Source organism: Ptiloglossa arizonensis, chromosome 4 (genome assembly GCF_051014685.1).
Source record: "Ptiloglossa arizonensis isolate GNS036 chromosome 4, iyPtiAriz1_principal, whole genome shotgun sequence".
In the NCBI taxonomy this organism is placed as follows: Eukaryota; Metazoa; Arthropoda; class Insecta; order Hymenoptera; family Colletidae; genus Ptiloglossa; species Ptiloglossa arizonensis.
In genome coordinates this window covers 22,211,659-22,225,613 of record NC_135051.1, presented here as the reverse complement: position 1 = coordinate 22,225,613, position 13,955 = coordinate 22,211,659, and the positions used below count along the sequence as shown (strand labels likewise).

General features: G+C 44.4%; 2 protein-coding genes across 9 annotated transcripts in view; one reads left to right on the top strand and one right to left on the bottom strand.

Moving 5' to 3' along the window:
• Grh (grainy head) overlaps positions 1-13,955 on the top strand; it is a 191,546-nt gene that overhangs the window by 128,518 nt on the left and 49,073 nt on the right. The window lies entirely within an intron of this gene.
• Positions 1-13,955, bottom strand: part of LOC143146178 (uncharacterized) — a 157,756-nt gene that overhangs the window by 107,250 nt on the left and 36,551 nt on the right. The gene's annotated exons all lie outside the window — the stretch shown is intronic.

Sequence of the window (13,955 nt, the reverse complement as noted above, 5' to 3'; positions counted from 1 at the left end):
TCGCGAAATTTTCAAAATCGACCAAGCAACGATCGTCGTACATCGTGCAATGTATCGGGTAATACTTCACCGCGGTTCAGAAGTATACTTCGCATCGACTATTGCGACCCAAGCTTTGGTTTTAATACATTCTCGTTAAAACTCCGTTAAAAAGAAATTTGACAGATCCCTTATATCCCCAATCTAAGAACAAATTAATAGTACAAAAATGTGCCATCTGCCATTCAACTTTCATTTATCGCTGTACGGATAATAATAGCGACGTAAATCAAGATGGTGGTGTCAGGTTAGATACCTCGTGTACTGTTCCATAATACTGTTCCCACGCATCGAAATCACCAGAGTTAAGTGTCATCGTTTCGAACGTAGAAATCACGGCACGCGAGATCGCGAGCGTATTAGTGATTCGCGCGGCATCGTTCTTTCGTCTTTATCTCGGGTTGCACAACAGGCAGCGTTTCGCGAAAAACGCGGGTCGAACAAAACGCGCGCGCGTGTATCGGCGTGCACGACACGAGACGAAATTACAGGACAGCGATGCTGGCTCCGATACGTACTACGTACGCGCAACGAATTTGTAACACGATCGGGGGAACGAAATATCAATAGCCGGTAAGATAATACCCTGACCTGTAACGTGAATATCGGTGCACGACGACGCGTGCTACTCACAATTTTGATTCGCGCGATGAAAACGACCAACGAGGCCCCCTGTTAGCATCACGATCAGTTAACATTCTTTCCTCGATTAAAGTACGCCATTTCTTCCATAGTCACTTTCGTGAAGTCATAGAAATTCCAATCGTGTCTGAGTCCACTCGAAGAAAATTTCTATTTAATTTTCGCGCCATTTTTCCCCCATTTATCTTTTCGATGTACGAGAGAAACATGTTCGGATACATATTCAGGGAGAAAGTGTTTTCAAAGAGAGGAGCATTCGTCGATGGAATAGCGACAGGAGTTAGCCACTGGCATTCTTTCCACGAGAAGTAAGAAGAATTTGTAAAAAAATTGCATCGGGAGAAATGCATTTGGAAATGAATCCAATACAAAGACACCTAACTGACCATCGAGGTTATGGGTTTCATGATGAATGGGTACACGAAACGATAAAAATTCTTTTGTACCGCGCCGAGTGGCGTTCTTTTCGTGAGGAAGCCATTTTTTTGTTTTTTTCTTTCAAGGAAAGAATTCCAGTGCACGGTGAGCTATTATCTCGGCGTTCGTTATCGATTTCCAACGTGACTCACGACCGATCGATCGTGCACGGTGGGTAATTATGTAAACTGCACCTCTCGCGGCGATGGATCGGCAGAGGCCCGTAGCCATGATTTTTCGAAACCTTATCGAAGAAAGCTGTCTACGCGTCGCCAATATGGCGGACGAATTTTTCCAGCCACGTATATCGGATTAGGCGACTTGCGGAGGCGCGTAATGCAGGATATCCGGGCTCGCGGTGTTCCCCTATCTAGGTTCTCGTTTAGTGCATCGAACGTTGCACTTAGCGAAGATCGACGATAAAGGCGAAATCGACTTCCAGGACGCCATGATTATTTTTTTAACCGAGTTTACGTCAGTGAAATCGTATTTCTTTCTCGACGAAATCGTTACACTTTGTTTGGGCATTCTTCTTGACCAGTTGCGAGACAAAGCTTCGACACAGTTCTCGTTTAGAGCGTCGAGAGTCACCTTTAACGAAGATCTACGATAAAAGTTACATCCACTTTCAGGAGACTACGCTTACTTTTGAACCGACTCTGTCTTCGTAAAATTAAATTTCTTGTCAAATTACTAAGTTTAGTAAGTTTACTAAACTTGTCGAAGTTCCACAAACGAGTAACGATCTCTAATAACGATCTCTAGCAAATGTATCTCTAGAAGCTCGCATCGGTCGGTTATTCACGACACGAGAAAAATTCAACAAAGACATTGTTGTAAGTGTAAGTAACGATGTCGAGAGAAAGTGATATAATACTTTAATGCAAGTAATACAGCCAACCGGATGCAAAGTAGCTGGCTAAAAATATGGGATCGCTTCAAACGCTCCCTGAACATCGGGGACCGCCCTTCGGTTGTAACGGCGCTTCCTACGTCGAGGATCGCTATTTTAAAACAATCGCTCATCAAGCACGAGAGGAGAAGGTTATGTGGCTCGTTGTCGGGCTACAAAGAGTCGGTAGTTCGATCTCGCGCGAAGGAACGTGACTGTCAACGTCACGTATCCGAGATTTTCTCGTTGCGTATTTGAAAAGGGTGGGCAATTCGTAGCGCACCTCTTCCTGTGCATTATTAATGACCTATTGCTGCATTTTCTCGGTGATTATTGCAAAGGTGCCCGAGTTGTCCCCCTCCGATTTTAACGCGCCTTTGCAGGATGATAGAGTACGATTCCCTAACGGTGCGCGCAGAATATTAGACGTAGACATTCGATAATTATAAAAATATAAATAATCGAAATTTATTGGTAACTCGGATCGTTCGATGCGTGGAATACTCCCCGTATCGAGATGAAAAGTGAAGAAAACTCGTGCCGAGAGTAAGTACTAACGTACAAAGAAAGACAAAAGGGCACCTCGATATAAGTATATACCTATCGTAAGTAACTTTATTTATATATTTATGATTACCGAGCGTCTGCGCTTGATATTTTACGCGTTGCAACTGGGTTGGTGTATTGTATCATCCTGCGAAGCTGCGTTAAGATCGGAGGGGGGCATTTCGAGTCCTACCTCGTTAAAAGTTACGTCTTTTAGAGCACGATTGTCCGTGTAATCTGACGCTTGGCCACGATATCGATTTCAGATTTCTACTGCCCCGTTTGGACGTCATCGTTGGTGTTTCTAATCGCAAAATGGTCGTGATATCGATCTCGAATCTTTACTGCGCACTTTGGAAGTTATCATTCGTGTTTTTCTCGTCACAAAATGGCCGCGATATCGATCTCGAATCTTTACTATCCCGTTCGCGCGCTATCGTTCGGATCTTCCAAAAGGGAAAATATCGTTCCGTAAAAATTGCCAAGAAAATTACAAATCCCTCCTCCAGATAGTTCTAAGGCTCTCGAGGCTTCTCGCCTCGGGTACTACGAAACGACGACACCGCCCACGCGCAGATCGGCGCAATTTTAAGCAACCAGTGGAAAGTGAAATTTCCAGAGCGTCGATCGCCCGAGATCCGATTTCTCGCCCGCTGCGACAAAACTGCAGCTGCATAGTTGCCGCTCGATCTCGCGCGAGGTACTCGCATCTGCACGCGTATCGAGTGCACGCGCTCTGGGCAAAGGAAACGTTAACATACACCGTGAGAGAGTAACCTGTCAGACACGCCGTTTTATCCGTAGAGAATGAAGAAAAAAAAAGAAACAAATACATACCTACTCGGTGGTCCGAGGTGAACAAAAAGAGGGGAGACGGGGGTAGGTGAGGCCCGGGGATCTTCGATCCATCAAAGTCAACGCTTGACACCTTTCTACCCCCTTTGGATCGTGTCCTCTCCGCTTCTGTCCTCGTCGCTCCGAGCCACGACTCGAAAGCGAGATTTTTACCGCCGCGTAGTTCGGCACGGTGAAAGTTTTACGAGCACGTCGAACGCGCTTGACGAACTTATTACGAGCACGGGGTTGCTTTCGTTTTTTGTTCAGGGGTTTACGTCTTCTTGTTCGTGGGGAAAGTCGTGTGGAAGAGAGACACCGGAATGCCGAGAAATATTTCAATCGTTCAACGCTCTCGATCCGCTGATAGAAACCAGAGATGAGATTCTCGTTTGGTCTTAAAGTAATTTTGCAATTTACGGGAGAGCGTTTTTCGGTCGGGGAAGAACTGTACAGAGTAAAGAAGCTTCTTTGCCACAAAAGATGATATAACAGCATCTTGTAATTGCTCATCAGAGATCAAACTTATTCCGTGCTAAGAATATTCGTCCGAGACACTTTCTCCGTATTCGACAAAATTCCCAAACATTAACACACTTAACCTCTTCAACTCTACAGAGTGTCCTGGGCAACTGTAACAAGTTGTATCTTCGAAACGACTAGAAACTGATCAAAATGCCAGGAAAGGAAGTTAAAACTTCTTGACTGCAATAACTTTCGAACTGATATACAGACTTCTACTTAAGAAAATCATAATTTTCCAAATACACCAATGCACTGAAATGCATAAAATTACTCCCAGAATCTTTTAATAATCATTCTTCTCCGATCGTCTCGAAGTACAGAGCTTCCACCCTTCTAGACCTCACGATAGATAATAATAACCGTTGAATATATCTCGACGAGAGTTTCCCCTCCCCTGAAAAATTCACGAAAAGCACATTCACGGGAAGGATATTTCCAGGATATCGTGAAACCCGTGTCCTCGTTCTCAGCCAATTCCCGTAGCCGTAGACTCGCGTGTCTCGGGCGCATAACCGTGCCCACGTATTAAGGCCGAGGAGAGACACTCTTGCTTTTTCTGTTTCGGTGGCTGGGTGGTGTAGCCGCCGGAAGTGACCGGTTACCGGGCGCAGACGCACGAGAGCGGAGGAATACTGATTACAGGACGACCGTCGATTCGCGACAGAAGAACGAGGGTCGACTCGCGGGACAAAGACGTAGCCCTCACGACGCCGACGTCTTATTCTCGGGTGCCTGGTTGCTTCCCCGAGTCGAAGGAACGAGCGTCTCTCGATGATCGATCGAGCGGAGCCGAAACGAGAAATTTCGCGATGGATCGAACCAGTCCCAAGGGAGCTGTTAATATAAACAACGAAACCGACCATCGAAAGCGTTCTCGTGTTCGAACCGTACGGTAGAATTTATTTATCGAGACGAAATTTTTACGCCGATCCCTCGATTCGACCAGATACTAGGGATTCTTTGGGGGTGGGGGGGATTTTTTATTTCGGCCTTCATGCCCGACGAGATCGATCGTAATGATTGAGATACCGTGCCCGTTCCACACCGTACCGTGATGTGAAAAACGTGAGATCGCGTAAGCATCGATAAAGATTGAGGGCTAAAAATTTAATATTGTTGTCTCGAGACACGATCGAAAACGTGTACAAAGTTTAGGTGTTGTCGATGCGTAATTGTGAGAGATGTATCGTGACAAATATTGCTCTAGAAACTAGAGCTCCAAATTGGAACTATTCCTTTCGTTCATGTCTCAGAATTACACGACTGCGATTATTTAATATTTTATAACTTTTCCAAACTCTCTATACACTTCTAGAAACCTAACATACTTATTCTTCAATTATCGTCGATCGAAAGCGAATTCAAATTGTTACAAGGTACGTCGACCCATACTGCCTGTCATCCCACCGAACAAAATATTAAACAATTGCGTCACCGTTGGGATCAAAATAGAAATTTATATTTTCTCCTACAAATAAATGCTTCGAATCGTTAAAAACGATACGAAAAAATTCACGTTGAAAAAGTCCAACCACCGACAAAGATACAATACCAACGACAAGAAACGATTTTACGCCTCTTCTTCGCGAAACATATAGGGTGTTCTACAACCAACGAACAACGTTGCACGTGATACGATCAAGTAAAAATTTCTCGTCCACCGCGACTCGTTCGACTTCGACCCATTACACGCGTCCACTTGTCGCGTGTAAAATAATCCCCCCCTCCTGCCCGTTTCGTTCGCAGCATTCGTAAAAAAGTTCTGCCCGTTCGAATCCGGCTACCATGGGGTTCGCCATGGGGTATTTAAATACCACGCAAATGGGTTGAAACGCGATACTTCCGAGACGATGCGAACACGGGACGATGAAAAAGCAGCGAATCAGCGCGCGGCGAAAAACGGTAGCGAGTGCGAGGTAGCCAAGGGGAGAAGTAATAACAGTAAATTGGGGATTGCCGGTGCCGCGTAATGGTGGCAAATGAACGAGTGCTTTGGTCGAAGGGGCGTTTGGAAATTGACAAGCCCCGCTAGGAGATAATGGTAGCAATGAACCGCGATCGCGGGGATCCGGTGGTGGGAGGGGTAGAGGGGGCGAGGGGGGAGGGGCGCCTCTCTCGATATTCTTGGCGTTGCAACTCGTGGAAAGTTGCTCCGCCGACTATATCGTACAACTTCTGTTGTCGACGAAACGCGTTGGAACGAGCGTGCAGGATCGTAATACCAGGATAGCGTTATTAGAGGCTGAAAGTACCAATGGAATGCTAATCGAACTTCTTCGGTATCGAGAAGACATCTTGCCGGGGAAACCATCTTTTCGAACGGCGACGAAGAATCGAAAACTTCGGTTCGATCGTACTCGGGGGGTTTGGTATCGATTCCGGGGACGTGTGGGTAACTTTTGGATCTGACGTGTCCAGAAAATGTGCAATTTATTCTGATATTGTAGGACAATGGGAGAATTGAAGAGATACGGGAGAATATTGAATAGAACTTAGTGTGGTAGCTTTGATGACAGAAGTACGGTGTATCGGGTGGATGGGTCGGAAAAGACACAAGGAAGCTAATCAACCAAGAGGACCAACAATCTCGACGATCTTAGGATACTTCTCTTCGAAGGATAGGAAAGATTCGAAACTCAGAATACTTCCATCGTGTTTGATTGTTCAAACTTTCGAATCGATCGCAAAGATTGACAACCTTGACGAGTCCTTCCTTTCGAGAGATATCGAGGATTCGAAACCCGAGTAACGATCGATCGACTTCGGTCTTCAGGGTTTCGTATTAACGGCAAGGATGAACAACCTCGGCGATACATGCAAAACAACGACACGGTGGTACGCGCGACAGCTATGCGCTCGGTGGCGAGAGTCGTTCTCGTTTTCATCTCGTGGATTTTTACGTAGGCAGACACGCGCGAGTGAAGATTTACGGGGCCATTGTTCCATTGGTTATGCAGAAGAGGAAACGAGGCATTCCGCGATACGCGAGCGCGCGCGGAAGACTTAATTGCGCGATTAATTGCGCGTTTAACGTTCCCCTTGGAAGTTTTATCGCGAGGGGTGATACTCGAAAGTGGGCACGACTTCCTTGCAAAACAAATATTCAGAGAATTAACGTATTCGTGTAATTGCGGCCACCATTTTCTTACCTTCGTTTTCGTCCAGGTATACCATATTTTTTTACGACCGCTTCCTTCGTTGCGATAAACAACGTGTATAAATTGCGAATCGGGATTGAAAATTTTTAGGATCGACGCGGAATCGACGTATTTGTTTACCGGGATCATTTGAGAGTGAAATCGGACCTTTACGACCCGCTGTTTTAGGGCCGAGGAGTTCGTTGAAAAATATTGTAATTAAACGGTGAATCGTAAAACGATTATTTTGAGAGTGATATAAACGATCGAAATAATTTGAGAGTGAAATCGGACGTTTACGACCCATCGTTTTAGGGTCAAAGGATTCGTTGGAGATATCGCGATTAAATGGTGAATCGTAAAGCGAAAATTCGAGTCGACGAGGTGGCTTGTTTTCGCGTAACAAGATCGCGTAGGTAACGTTAACGCGCGCTACGCTCCGCTGACAGTACGGTAAGAGTATCATCGCGGAGATTTCAATGCGCGGCAAGGGTACAATCGCGGAGACTTCAATGCGTGCAAAGTTTGCAAACGTCGAAGTACGTCTTTCCTCGTTCTTTTCTTTTTTCTTTTTTTTTTTTACGTTACAAAATAAAATATTAACACAACGCATAAACTAAGGTATCGATTCACCGATTAACAATTTCGAAACGTATATTATCACTCGACCGTTACGATAGCGCATCACTCCACTTGAAAGTATAAGAATTAAAAGTATAAGACGATCCAGATGTATACCATTGTGGAGATTTCAACGCTTGGCAAGAGTATACATACATTGAACCATGGAACATCTTCCCCCATTTTTCCACCATTGCAATAGAAAACATCAGTACACCTTTTACAAACTTACAAACTTTCAGAACCTATATTATCGCTCAGTTAACACCGTTACGATACCGTAATACCTTACTCGTCAGTGGGCTCTAGAAATCGATCCAGCTGGCACGATCTTCCGTGTTCACGATCGGTAGCGATCCGTTCAGCGGTTAGGCGAGCTAGTTTTCGTGGAAACTATCACCGTCGGAAATTTATTCACCCTTCGACCGGTGGCAGCGGCCTCGAAACGCGGTGAAACAGATTTATTTGTGGAATTAGTATGCATACCGTATGGACTGCCGGCCGAGCAAACGACAGGGACGTGTGAGCGAGCAAAGGTGACATTACACCGCGATAACGATCGTTGAAAAAGTATCGCGGCATTCTTTTCCCCGCTTCTCCTTTATAAATCTTATTAACACCGCGATCGGTACCGACGGATTATGCATCGAGGTTACAAGACAATCGAGGGAAGCATTGAATGGAGAGAAAACGCCCGTGCGGCGCAAGCGCGGGATCCATTCGGATATCGTTACGGTTTTGCCACGACAAACGCCATTGTGGTGGATGCTGTGGATTTCGCAACGGAGCAAGGGAACGCGTAATCCCTCGCCGTTGCTCGCGAAATTGTTATTAACGGTAGAGAGACGTTGCGCAAAACCTGTCCGCTAGTGTAAAACCACGTTTTCAATGGCGAATGCCAGCGAGGATTTGGCAATTTTTACGAGACACACGTGTGGGCTCGCGATTGAAAGTCGCAGAAACGTCGTACGGAAAAATGGCCGCGGAGCGACGTAAGGGATCGACGAGAGATCGAGATCGATCGCTAGATCGAACGGAACTTCTTTTCTTGCAAGTTGACAGGAAATCCGGGGTGTGCAGTAACGTGGTATAAATGTCGTTTAGTGATCTGGAAATAGTATTTGGATGGATGGAATGTTTTATTGTTATTTATTTACTCACGGGGTAAAGTCTTTGGTAGAAAAATATGGAGGGAATAATGTATAAGCACAAGTAGATAATACGAGGAACGAACTAATGTGAAGTTTAATCTGGAACAGATTTTGAAGAAAGATTGACAACATTTATCAATTTTCAGATTTGAAATGTTTTTATCGATGTTATTTGATACTGGGGGAATGGAAGAATTATTTATACCGTATTCTATCTCTGTGTCGAATAAGTTTTTTAAGAATATGAGATATTATACCATAGGGGGGTGAAACTCTGTGGAATAAATCGCGTTTTAAATGGAATCAAATTAAATAATCTTTCTGCTCGGTTCTTAATTGTTTTTTCTAAATATTTCCACGAATCTCTCTAACGAGTTTGAGTAATTGTCTGTTCAACCACTCGATGCGATTGAGGTCTGGTAATTAGGGGGAGGCCATTTTGTAATAAAGATCGTCGAGACATCCCTGTGGATAATAGGAACTAGGTCTAACTGTCGATCGTTGGATTATTAAACGGTACGTGTCATTACGTTGAATTAAAAAACGACGTCACTGTATGTTATTAAACCGCGCTGACATAAAACTATAATCGTCTTCGATTAACTTGAATACCGATAATGGTTTAATAATGTGAACAGTTTCCTTTCCGAACGGAAAGTAGCTCCGTTTTCTTGGAACTACTTTTCAGGTTCTTTAAACGATCGACATTTTTATACCACGCCACGTTCGTTCCAACTGTGTTCAAATACTTCGAGTATGCAATTTCAGCGTGATATTAAACACCGTGTACAGCGTATCGAACTGGATACCCCCTTTGACACGAGAAGCCTGTACAATCCTTTCTTTCACAATTGAATCGATTAGTCGACGAACAGGACAAGTCTAAAATTAGCCACGTTCGAACAATTTTGAAACTACACGAAAACTAGCACATTACTATACGCTGTAATCGAGAAGAGCATAAAAGATGTAACCCTTGACAAGTGCAAATAGCTATTTATTTAAATATCTTAAAATATAGTGACTCGAAGTGGTTTTCATCGACTCGATTTTTTTCAGAACAAAAGAAAACTATTTTACTTTCAATACGATAGATTAGGTGAAGATATATAACAATGGGGGTAAGAATGATAATAGTTAAATAATAATACTGCAGCGAAATTATTTTAATTAAGCACAAAGTACTTGTGCGAATGATACTCGCCGTTTTCACTCAAATATTATAGTTATTGTTCTTCGTCTATCTAGTCATCGCGGATACTTTTACGAGGAATCCATCCACACCTCTGTCTTTCAAAGATGGCGCACAATGGTGACCCGCGTGAGAGCTCGAACCAGGCCTAGATCAAACACTTCTCTGTCAAACACTCGAAAAAGTACCATACGTCAGCTTCTGGGAACACGAGGCCTGGTAACCTTCTATTACCTCGGAAACCGCTCTATGGTCTTTGCTACGAGAGTAGCTCTCTATGGTCGAGTGTCGAGTATTTTATATGAAAAAATCTCCTTCCTATTGCGTAGGTGACGTAACCCCTTAATATTTCGTTCCAACCGGTAACAGTTAGCTATTTCTATCCCAACGTGAAATATCAAATAGACGAATATTCCTTCGAGACGTTTGATAAGTGTATAACAATTTTAGATTCAATTTTGACAAGTACTCTAACAATCCTAGAGTCTATACGTGAATAACAAACCCCTTATTGGGGATAGGAAACCATCAAAGAGTGAAAGATAGGTTATCAGAAAATGTAGATTCCAAAAATTGAATTTCAAGTATCCTGTGGATGATCGAGACTCTTGACTCTTTATTCTATCTTTTTCTAAACGCAACATATCTGAACTTTCAACGCACACGGCAACCTCTGGAGGAGACATCTTTCCAATGCAAAACGTGTTCTCGAAGGATATCGCGACGAAGGAATGAGAAAAACGGTGACCGAGCGAGACAAATTGTCTCGTGCTCGACTCTCTCGAGTTGATCCATCGTCGACGTTCGATCGATCGATCGATCGATCGTACGTCTTGCGCCGGTCCAATGATCGCGGTCGCCTCGATGGAAACGAGGACGAAGGCGTCGTCGTCGCGTCTGGAGATCGTAGGCAACGCGTTGTTATCGCGCGTTGTCACCGCGTGAAACCTCGCGGGAACCCCCGACGACGAGACGAGGATGGTACACGAAGACGTGAAACGCGTTTAATATTCCACGGGAGTGTTGTCCACGCGACCTGAGAACCCACCCTGTCGCTCCATCGCGGTGCATTTCAATAAACCCGCCTCCACTCGTGCGCACGCTCCAACTGGACGTCCAACCAACGTGGCAGTTGGTTCCTGGACGCTGATTTTACTAAATAAATGGTTACTGGACGAGGGTTCACCCTGTTTGATTACTTTCGCGCGATTTCTGGTCCGATTTGATTCTCGATGACAGAGAAAGTGAGATTCTTCCAAGTCGAGTCATCGATAAAGCGAGAATAAGAGAATGCTCCATAGGCTACACAATGCTCTAAATAGTCTACGAACTGCCTACTATAGTGAGAGGATACACCTTTTCTTCTTTGATTAATTTCTCCTGAATGGTTCGACTCGATTTTCGATAATGCAGGAAGAGAAATTTTAATAATAAAGTGAGAATAACTTTAATAATCTACTGCTCTGTATTTATATATACCAGCTACACAATAATATCTACAAACCCTGTATCATAGTGAGACACAGCGTTTTTTATAATCTTCTCACGCCATACTCGCGTGATTTGATCTCGATTCAATGTTCGATAACGCAAATAACAACAGACTGTTGCGTAAAGTAAGACTAACCTTTTCAAGAAATTAAAAATTACAAGCGAATCTCAATGTACCTGAACAAATAACATTATTCGACTAATCGCGAAAACATTGAAATACTATATTTCATTCCAGCGATACGATCCGGAATAATTCTTCGACAAGATTAATTATCCCGAATTAAAGGGACCAGATGTACGAATTAATAATGCTCCGTATCTGCGCGAACAATCGAATTACCCCATCCGCGCGAAACTCCAACCAACCGATGTTCTTAAATCCTGCATCACCGTTAGCTCGAGAAATCCTCGAATCACGGGGATGCAGCGAACCGTACCACGTGAAAACCCTCCTCGCAGGATCGTGAGCCTCACCCGTCGCGAGAACTCTGTTTGCAGATGCCCCGGTGCGCGTCTTCACTTTGATGATCACGAATGAACTCATTGTACGCACACGTACCTATATACATACGTGCGTGCACAATCGAGCAGGACGATCTTTACCGACGAATCTCGCGTATCCGCGCGCGTACGCAAGTTTCGATCGACGTCGCCGAGAACCGTGTGGCTGTGCAAACACCCGTCGAGGAAAATATTTGCACAGGATAACGCGGCCCCCTCATTATCGGGGTAGCTGGCTCTCTCCTCACCAGAAGGGGCGACGGTTGCCCAGGTGCTGGAACAGGAGCAACAAGACGCCGCGACGGGACCACGGCGTTGAACGACGCCGGGAAGAAGGATGGACGAGGTCGGGCGTAAAGGAAACGAGACGAAGAAAAAGGACAGAAAAGCGGGACCGTATGTGAGAAAGAGAGAGAGAGGGGGTGGGGAAGGGGTCGAGGGGAGGAAAAGGGAGATTGATTCGACATGCATAAATTAGAGAGGATGAGCCTTTATTCCGTGCGCGACTCACGGGATCGGGATTGGGATTGGAATTGGGATGCGCGAGAGAGGAGTATAAATTGATGACTGTAGGCAAAAGGCAGGGGTTTATAATAATTAATCTTCGTGCGTGTATATATGTATATATATGTATGTATATACATGTGCATGTATATATGTATCGTCCTTGTCGCCCCTCTCCGAGGCTTTCTTCGTCGTTCGCGCGGCGTCTCGCGTTAAAGGCATCTGCTCGCATCCGGCGAGAATTTTTTCTCTCGGAGCGTATCGCGCGCCGAGACGCGGCTCTCAGCTCGTACTGCGTACGTTATACCGAGAAACGTCGACCAATTGGCGATCCACGATCTTTACGGAACTCGAAGCACCGATAGAACGTTGGAAATTTTTTTTTACCGGTGTTTTACAGGGTTGGAAAGTTTGGTGAAAGTAGCGACGGGTATGGAGGAAAATTTCGCGGGCGACGCCACTGGTCACGTATGCCTGAGTTGCCTCAGTTGTGACTCTGAGAGGATTTCGACACTTGGCGATCGCTCGTCCCGAAGCAAACGCTTTCTTTAGTATTTTTCTTCGAAATGGAGGAAAAAGGTGGCTCCACTGTCGCCAGATTGCCTTTGTATAATTATCCGATCGAATACTAAAAGTTTTCCTCCGTATTCTATTTTTTTAAATATTCAACCAAGCAGATGTTTCTTTTTACGCGTGTTCGAGGAGTGAAAACTTTCTTCGATGATTCTGTCTTCCTTCGATGACATTAGAAAATTAATAAAGATGGGAGAATTTTTTATAATTAAATCTTTCTCCCCTTATTTTTATTCTATCGTCACTATTTTTCAAAATATTCCACTAAACAGGTATTTCTTTTTATACGTGTTCGAGTGATGAAAACTCTCCTCAAATGTTAGACATCTCGACAACTAGTAGAATTGTCCTCTCTAGTCCTATTCGAATCATCAGAGTCACAAAAGACCTTAGGCATCTCTTACCAGCAGTTGCAAGGAAGATTACTCTCGGAATCATTGTTGCTACTGAAATTTTACAGTTGTCTCCAACCTCATTGATCCAAATGTAGCTAAATAAAAGTATCCATCCCCTATTATCCACTATCAGAGGTGTTAGACCTCGTATTCGAATCGCAGAGGTATAAAAGACTAAGAAACTAGGGATTCTATAGTCTCCAGCAGTTGCAAGGAAGTTTACTGCTCTTGGTGCCCTTTCTGCTACCAGAGTTTAACACAATTCTATCAAAGACACGACCCTTGGACAACGTGGACGGTAGCCAGCAAATGTTGCTGAAGTCCGACCAACTGTCATTGGTGGGATTCTCCAGCGATTTCTCAGAGGTCGGTGAACACATTCGCTGCGGAATAACTGTTCACGAATACCGGGAACCGTCGCGGGATAAATTACCGCAGGGGTCGTCGAATTTATCAATTAACGATAATCGCGGCGCGCGAAATCCCGGGCCG